Source organism: Gracilinanus agilis, chromosome 3 (genome assembly GCF_016433145.1).
Source record: "Gracilinanus agilis isolate LMUSP501 chromosome 3, AgileGrace, whole genome shotgun sequence".
In the NCBI taxonomy this organism is placed as follows: Eukaryota; Metazoa; Chordata; class Mammalia; order Didelphimorphia; family Didelphidae; genus Gracilinanus; species Gracilinanus agilis.
Genome location: NC_058132.1, coordinates 107,487,984 through 107,496,994, shown reverse-complemented (window position 1 = coordinate 107,496,994; position 9,011 = coordinate 107,487,984). Strand labels below are relative to the sequence as shown.

The 9,011-nt window shown below is 37.9% G+C and overlaps 1 protein-coding gene across 1 annotated transcript in view; it reads left to right on the top strand.

The window, feature by feature from the left end:
- The first annotated feature begins 2,252 nt into the window (after nt 1-2,252).
- Nucleotides 2,253-9,011, top strand: part of LOC123240528 (prolylcarboxypeptidase) — a 74,034-nt gene continuing 67,275 nt past the window's right edge. The window contains exon 1 of the mRNA XM_044668189.1: nt 2,253-2,440. The gene's annotated coding sequence lies outside the window, so the exon portion shown is untranslated. The remainder of the gene's footprint in view (nt 2,441-9,011) is intronic.

The window sequence follows — 9,011 nt, the reverse complement described above, 5'->3', positions numbered from 1 at the left end:
CTGTGCTATCAAACAGCATTGCATGCTACATCACAAAAGAGAAATCTTTTGTGAAAGGAAGAATAAATCCATTGTTGTCTTATTTTAAGACACCCCAAACTTCAGCAACCACCACCTTGATCAGTCAGGAGCCATGAACCTCAAGGCAAGACCCTCTTTCAGCAAAATGATTAGGCTTAGATAATGGTTAACATTTTTAGCAAAAAATATTTTTAAATTAAAGTACATACTTTTTAAAGACATGTTACTATTGCTCACTTAATATACTACAGAATAGTGTAAACATAACTTTTATATGCACTGGGAAGCCAAAAAATTCCTGTGACTTGCTTTACTGTGCTATTCATTTTATTGCAACAGTCTGTAATGTCTCCAAGGTATGCCTGTGTTTTTTTCTATTCTTACTTAAAATTTTTTTTCCAGATTACATATTGGTAAAATTTTTTATATTTGTTTTCTGATGTTTTGCAATCCATGGTCTCTTTTCTCCCACCTCTATTCAAGAAGGTAGGTAGTATACTATAGGTTGTACATATATTATCATGTAATACATATTTCCATGTTCATCATGTTGTACAAGACACATATTGCGTATACTAGAGAAAATTCATGGAGGAAATAAAAAGAGAATTGTGTGCTTCACTCTGTATTCATATTCCATCTGTTCCTTTTATGGTAGTGGTAGATAGTCTTTTTTTTTTTTTTTGGTCATGAGTCCCTTGGAGTTGTCCTGGATCCTTGCCTTGTTGATAATAGTTATCATTCCTAGTTGATCATCATACACCATTGTTATTACTGTGTACAATGTTGTCCTGGTTCTGCTCACTGTACATTTGATCACTTCATATAAGTCTTTCTAGGTTTTTATTTTTTTGGCTATTGTTTTGTTTGTCATTTCTTATGGCACAATAATATTCCATTATAAGCATATACCACAACTTGTTCAACCATTCCCTAATTGATGGATATCCCTTCAGTTTCCAATTCTTGCTACCACAAAAAGAGCTACTCTAAATATTTTCTTACTAGTAGATTCTTTTTACCTATCTTTAATCTTCTTTGGATACAAAACTAGTAGTGGTTTTTGTTAGGTCAAAGGGTATACACAGTATGGCCCTTTGAGCATGGATTCAGATTGCTCTCCAGAATGTTTGGTTCAGTTCATAGCTCCACTAACAGTGTATTAGTGTCCCAATTTTTCTACATCCCCTCAAAAATTTATCATTTTCCTTTTTTTTTGTCATGTTAGCCAGTCTGGTGGATGTGAGGTAGTACCTCAGAGTTGTTTTAATGTGCATTTCTCTATTTAATAGTGATTTGGGACATTTTTTTTATATGACTAAAGATAGTTTTAATTTCTTCATCTGAGATTTGCCTGATCATGTTCTGTGTGATTATACTTCAGTCATATATCCATCCATTTGGAATTTGTTTTGATAATCAGTGTGAGATTGCAATTTTATGCAATTTTTGCTTGGCAGCTTTCCAGTTTCCTTACCAGTTGTGTACCCCACCAATCCCTCCATATGGTGAATCCTTGCTCTACTAACTGGCAGCATTGGGTTTATCACATCCTGAACTTTGGTATGTTTTGCACTTAATCTGGTTTACTGATTGACCTCTCTGTTTTTAACCAATGCCAAATCATTTTAATGATTACTGGGTAGGATGGGAGATGGCAAAAAAGAGATGGATATGGAGTGATAATAGAGAATAAGATAACAGTAGTGACCTGGAGAGGTGAGGTATGGAATGACAGAGAATAATTTACAAGAGTAGCAAAAGGATGGAACTCCACGGGCGGGGTATGATCCCATAGGGGACAGGTATGAGTGAGTAGGTGACAGGAGGAGAAAGACAGTGTGTGTGTTGGGAAAGGTAGAGGAATGGGCCAGCCTTTTCGCTCTTAGGGGCATGGTGGACAGGGTTACTTTCCTCTTTTGGGGATCTGGTGGATGGGGCTAAACTCTGCATTGATGCCCTGTGGGTGTGGCCTTTTCCTTATTTGGAGCCTTGCTGGGCAGGGCTACTTCCTCTACGCTAATCTGGTGGATGGGGCTAAGCAGCCTCCTGAGACTTGGTGGGCGGGGTTACTCCCTTGGGGCGGGGAAGTGGGTGGGGCCACTTCCTCTCGGGGCCGCGGGTTGGTTGCCTGGCTGGGCTGGGCGGAGCAGCAGGAAGTGGGGCTCTGTATCTCCTCTCTGGCTCCCCGGGTTCTAGTCCACTAGTGTCGGGAGCCATGGGCAGTCAAACCATTCTCCTACTTCCTGCTGCCTCATCCTTCGCTCTCCTCTCGCTGGGCCTGCTCCTGCTGAACCCCGCAGCTGCTGCGCCCCACCTGCCTCGGGCTGCCCAGACCCTCCGGCTGTCTAGTTTGTCCAACCACAACCCCGCTCATGCTGTGGGAATCAGCTATAAGACCCAGTACCTGGTGCAGCAGGTAAGTACTGGAGGCGAAAAAGGGCTGTCTTCTGAGGACGCCTCCTCCTGCGACTCTCACTGATAACCTCGTGGCTTAGTTTGGAAGGTGTTGGGTCTCCATCCTCACTCCGGAGGATACCCCAAATCTGTTCTCCATCGGGAAAGGGTTGCTTCAACTTTTAAGTGCTTCCGGCCCAGGACACCAGCACAATTCTCCAGCTCCAGGGATTTGGAACCTCGCCCTCAGTTCAAGCTACCCCTCCCCTGTATCCCCCTGATTTCCTTTTTTTTTTTTTTCTTCTTTTTTCTCCTTTCTACCAGCCTGTAACACTTGCACCTTTCCCTCTAATCGCTTAGCTCGTCTCCCTATTCCTAGTTACAGGGATTTAACATTTTCTCCTTAGTTGTAGAGACCCTTTCCCTTCCATTTTTTTTTCACCCTCTCCCATTTCCTTTCTTTTTATACCAGCTTAAAATGCTCAAAACTTTCTCAGCCTAACTCATCTCTTCACCTATAACATTTACTGGCTGATGTGAAGTTGGAAACTCCTTTCTTAGTCCAAAAGAGTCCTTTAACTTCATCCCACATTTTTGAAGTTTTTTTTTATAGCCTTGAAGAGATTTTTCTTTCTCCATTCTTCTGAAATTGGTTTTAAAAATTTTCATATTCGTTTATAATACTTGAACTCTCTCTAGCTTAACTCATCTCCTGTGTGAAATCCATTGGTTTGAAATATGCATTTTAATTGAAGCTATTTTTCTTCCATTATCTCACCCTTCCCATTCCTGTCCTTTTACCTGCATAAAATACCTGCAACTGGCCCAGCCTGTCTCTTAGTCTATCTTAACTCCTAGCATTTCCAGGCAGATGTGAGCCTGAAACTCTTTTTCTTAATAGAAGAAATAACTTTAACACCATCCTCTCCATCAAACTACAGACCTCTTCCTTAGACCAAATGACCCTTAATCCAGGGCCATCCTACCAGATTTTTTTCCTTTCCTTTTTTTTCAATCACTTTATAACAGTACATATCCATCTTCTAGAGCTCATCTTCTCAGCTCTGGTACCAGGGGTTTGAAATACCTTCCTTATCATTTTTGTTATTTAGTCATTTCAGTCTTATTGGACTCTTTGTGACTCCATTTGTTGTTTGGCAAAGATAATGGAATGGCTTGCCATTTCCTTCTCCAACTCATTTTACAGATGAGGAAACTGAGAAAAACAAGGTTAAGTAGTTTTCTCAGGGTCACACAGCTAAGTGTCTGAGGTGAGATTTCAATTTAGGAAGATGAGTCTTCCTGACTTTACACTTAACAGTCTATCCACTGAACCATCTAGCTGCCCTGCTTATCACTTAGAGGTCTTTCTTCTCCTTTCCCCCTTCTCTTTCTCTGTTCCTTTTTTTTTTTTTTTTAACCAGCTAAAAATGTCCCAAACTCTCCCAGCTCAATCAGAGAGATTTAAGTGGAAAACCCTATCTTAGTCTGAGGGATCCTTATAACTCCGTATTCTCCACCAAATTTGAAACCCCTTCATTAGTTAAAGAGGTCTAACTTTCTTCTTTTTTCTTACCTTTTAAAGCACCTGCACCACCCTGCCAGGGATGTTAAAGTCAAATAGAATGGATCCCTGCAGGTAGCCTATTGACTTAGAAAGCCACAAATCACCATTATCTGATACAAATCCGAATGCATTCCCCTCCCCAATTACATTTTAATCTTGTTCTGGCCCAATAGTTTTGAGGATCTTTTGGGTTCTGGGGCTGTGAGTTTGACTTCTCTATCTGTTCTAGTCTCATTTTTACTTCCAGCTCTTGGTGTTCACCAATCTTTTCTTAGTCCATGAGCCCCTTCTTCCATTTCCTATTCTCACTCCAAATTCTTCCTATTTTAATCAAATTGCTAAAGAAATCTAGTGTGAGGTTTGTTGGGATTGTCTATGAATATAAGTAAGAGGCTTAGAATACAGTTTTCTCCTATGAAACTTGAGCTTTGAGTTTTAAGATAGATTTGAATGCATTTTGGGCTTAGTTTGGCTGCAGGATGAGGCATTTCTAGGGAAGATTTTGAATTTAAAGGTATTCTGTAGAAACATGATGAGATTTCCCCTTTGGAGTAATGATGGGGATGAAAAAAAGGCAAAGCTTCATTGCTGCTGAGTCCTGTCAGACTCTTCTGACTCCATTTGGGGTTTTCTTGGCAAAGATACTGAAGTTGGTTTGCTATTTCCTTCTTCTGCAAAGCTTTTTTACTTGCCTGAATTTGTCTAACCTTTTACAGTTTGGAGTTGTGGGGAGTAAATCTCTAGAATAAGAATAGAGAGTTGTCTTGAATCATTATGGTGAATAGGAAAGACCACTGAATTAGGAATTTGGAGACCTGAGTTTGAGTTCTACCCTTACCACTAATTAGCTGGGTGACTTTTTTGGCTTTCGTCTATAAATGATTAGATTTGGACTAAATAATTTTTGAGGTAACACACAGTTCTAACAATCAGTGATTCTAGCTGGAAGTATGTTTTTGAGGAAGTAAGAGAGAAAGTAGGGAAACTAGGTTCTTCCACTAATTCACTCTATGAACTTACGCAAATAACTTCTAGACCTTAGCTTTGTTGTTGTTATTCAGTCATGTCCAGTTTAATCATGTCAGAGTCTTTGTGACCTTATGGACCATAGCAAGCCAGGACTTTCTATCTTCTACTGTCTCCCAAAGTCTGTTCAAATTCATGTTCATTGTTTCCATAACAATATCATTCTCCCCCTCTGCTGTTCTCTTTTTCTTTTACCTTCAATCTTTCCCAAAATTAGGGTCTTTTTCAGTGAGCCCAATATTGTTGTTATGTGGCCAGATATTTAAGCTTCAGGTTCAGTATTTAGCCTTAAGTGCATAGTCTGAATTAATTTCTCTAATTATTGACTGATTTGATTTCCTTGCCATCTCAAAAGTCTTCTCCAGCACCACAAGTAAAAAAAATGTCAACTCTATGGTCCTCTGCTTTCCAACTCTCTCACATCCACACATTATTAATGGAAAAACCAAAGCTTTGCCTATACAGACCATGGTTGGTGGGGTAATATCTACTTTTGAGTATCCTGTCCAAATTTGCCATAACTTTTCTTACAAGGAGTAAGCATCTTTTAATTCATAGCTTCATTGAGCTTCTCTAGGAAAAAGGCTGTGATCCAGGGAGAGGGAGCTTGAGCTTTCTCATCTCTAAATTGAGCAGCAGCATAGATTAGATAATGTCTAAGGTTCTTTTCAGATCTGTTGTTTTGTGAGTTAATGTGTTTGGAATGTTTAGAAAATGGTTATTTATGATGAAGAGAATTGTATCAAATGAGAGCAGATTTTTGACTGTGGTTTGGAAAGCCACCATAAAATGGGTAGTACAAAGTAAATGAAAGAATTGTGAAGTTCCTGCTTTTTTGTTGTTGTTGCTGGGATTTCATAGTTGTGGTTAACTGTCTGAAAAACTTGCTGCTGTGATCCAGATTAGTAACTGTTATAATTTAGGAAGCTGACCGAGCAAGGCTTTTATTAGCTTTTTTTCTTATATTAGTTTTAAATGGTCAGTGGATATATATCAGATGAATCCTTAAGTCAATTTGTATTTTGCTAGTGGGTTTATATTCACAAGATATTATATCTTTTAGGACACAAAACGGGAATTGGTTGTATTGTTGTAAACTATCCTTCCTCATTTTCCAGAACACTTTGATTTTTACAAGTGGTTGTTTTGGGGAGAAATTAGCCCATATATTATATTTATTATAGTATTAGATTTTCATTCTGTTGCTATTCAGGGTGTAGATCTTCAATCAAATATTATTTATATCATTAACATTTTTCTTTAAACCATTGTGCCTTCTGGAAAGAAGCAAAGAACAAAGTTACATCATGACTGTATTAATATTGACAAAAATTTTTATATAGATGATCTCTATGTTATTTCAACATATTTGAGAGTTAATAGCTAATGTGAATTGTCACATTTTTTAAAAACCCATACTTTTTGTCTTTGAATCTATTATAAGTATTGGTTTTAAAGCAGAAGAGTGGTAAGGTATAGGCAATTGGGGGTAAGTGATTTCCCAAGGGTCGCACAGCTGGGAAACGTCTGAAGTTGGATTTGAACCCAGGACCTTCTATCTCCAGGCCTGGTTCTCTCTCCACTGAGCCATTTAGCTGCCCCAATTGTCATATATATATGTATATATATATATATATTTTTTTTTTTAAACCCTTACCTTCTTAGAATCAATACTGTATATTGGTTTCAGAGTAGCAGAGTAGTAAGGGTTAGGCAATTGGGTTTAAGTGACTTGCTCAGGGTCACACAGTTATGAAGTATTTGAGGTCAAATTTGAACCCAGGATCTTCCATTTCTAGGCTTGACTCGACCCACTGAGCCACCTAGTTGCCACTGTCACATTTTTTAAAAGATTGTTTTTTAACCTATAATTATTAACATATCCTGATTTCTTTAAAAATGCACTCCTCTGAGTTCATAAAAGGAGAGAAAGAACCCCCAAATTAAAAAAAAAATTAAAAAAGGAGAGAAAAAATATGTAAACACACATTTAATTCAAGTATGTTTTAATTACTAAGTGATTAAAAACTCCACTGAGTTTTTGTTTTTATTAACTTCATCACTCTATACTCATAGTTTAGTAAGCATTCCACCGTACAGACAAGAGTTATAGGTTTAAATTGCCATTAACTAACTAACAGTGTGACCTTGGATAAATCACATCTTCCTAGTGCTTCAGATTCCTTGAAGAATAGAATAAAGTTTGTTTTTTTTTCTTCTGGGTGACTTCTAAAGCTCTTCTACCTTTGACATTTTTAGATTGTGTGATTATAGTATGCTTTACTTCTTAAAAAAGGAAGCCCTTGTCGACATGGAATCTAGAAGCCCCTAAACTTGTAGCCTAGAAAGATTTAATGAACCCCAGTTTACTTAGCTTAAAGGTGACAGTATCAGGCTTGACCCCATCACATGAGAGTTCCTCCCCAAGGCTAAGCCCAAGCCAAGTGACTCTTGTCTCCAGAATCCTCTCCCATTGTATCACACAGTCACTCACCTTGGGCTTGGCCTTTCCTCAGGGAGGAACTCTCATGTGATGGGATCAAGCTTGGTACTGTGTCACCTTTAAGCTAAGTAAACTGGGGTTCTTTAAATCTTTCTAGGCTACAAGTTTGGGGGCTTCTAGATTCCACATCGACACCCTAAACCAAATGAAACTGAACACTAGGTTTACTTAATTGTTGCTGAGAGAATTATTTCCCTTTTCTTTTTTTGTTCAATTTTTTTCTGTTGTCTATTTTGTTTGGGTGTGGTTTTTTTCACTTCCTCCAAATCTTGAGATTTTGTTCATTTGTTAGAAAAAAACCTTAAAACGAAACTGAGTTTTTAAAATAAATACTTTAATTATAGACCATTGTATAATGTTATGTGAATATTGAAATATTTATATTTCATAAGTTTTGGGGTCAGAGAATCCTAGAAATTGGTTGTAATGGCTCTAGCAGTCATCTAGTGTGATCCTACCTTATTTTATAGATTCATTAAACATTAAACGAACACTAAAAGTGCCTACCATGTGCAAGGCCCATAGCTTCATGCTGGAGATATAAAGACAAATATGATAAATAGTGTGTTCTTAAGATGCTTATGTTCTATTAGGAGGAGATTTGTATGCAGCTAAGTAAATACATACAAAATATTTTTCATCATTCAGTTGTGTCTGACTCATGATCTCATTTGGAGTTTTCTTGATAAAGATGCTGGAGAGGTTTGCCATTTCCTTCTCCAGATCATTTTTCAGATGAAGAAACTGAGGCCAGCAGAGTTAAGTGACTTTCCCAGGGTCACACAGCCAGTAATGGCCGAGTTGGTATTTCAATTTAGGAAGATGAGTCTTTCTGATTCCAGTTCTTTTAATAATGATGGCAGAAGTGAAGGAAAGTCTTGAGAATCTTGCATGGATTCTTCGTAGTAAATTTTGGAAAGGATATGAATAAGAGTTGCGCAGGATGGGGCAGCTAGGTGGCTCAGTGGATTGAGTGAATTCTTTTTTTTGTGGGGTACTGGAAAATTCTCACATAGTACATTAGTTACTGAGGGGAGGGAATGCAAATGTGGTGGTTTGGGTTATCAGTGCTGATGAGACTAGGCTATAGATGGCACATGGCAAATCTGTTCTATCCTTTAGTATGATCTAGTTTGCCTTAATTTCTTTAAGATCTTTTTTTCCTAACCTACTCTTCACTTTGTGCTCTTTATAACAGCTCATTATTCTTTTCTGTTATTATTTGCAAATGAGCTTGTACTCTACACTGGTATGGCTTTTGGCTGCTGGGGTGGGTGAAAGATGAAGTGACTAAGGAAACAGATTTGTGCTTCTGTAAACAATGTATACCAATTGCATAATAATTTGGATAGACCTTCTCAGCTTTGGTACTAGATCCCCTGAACATAGGGGAGACAGATTTTTACGAATTAAACACAATCAAATAAGACCAGTTAATTAAAAGAAAACAAGTAGCTGGGATACAAAATCAGATAACCAGATTTCTAGTTGGAAGAA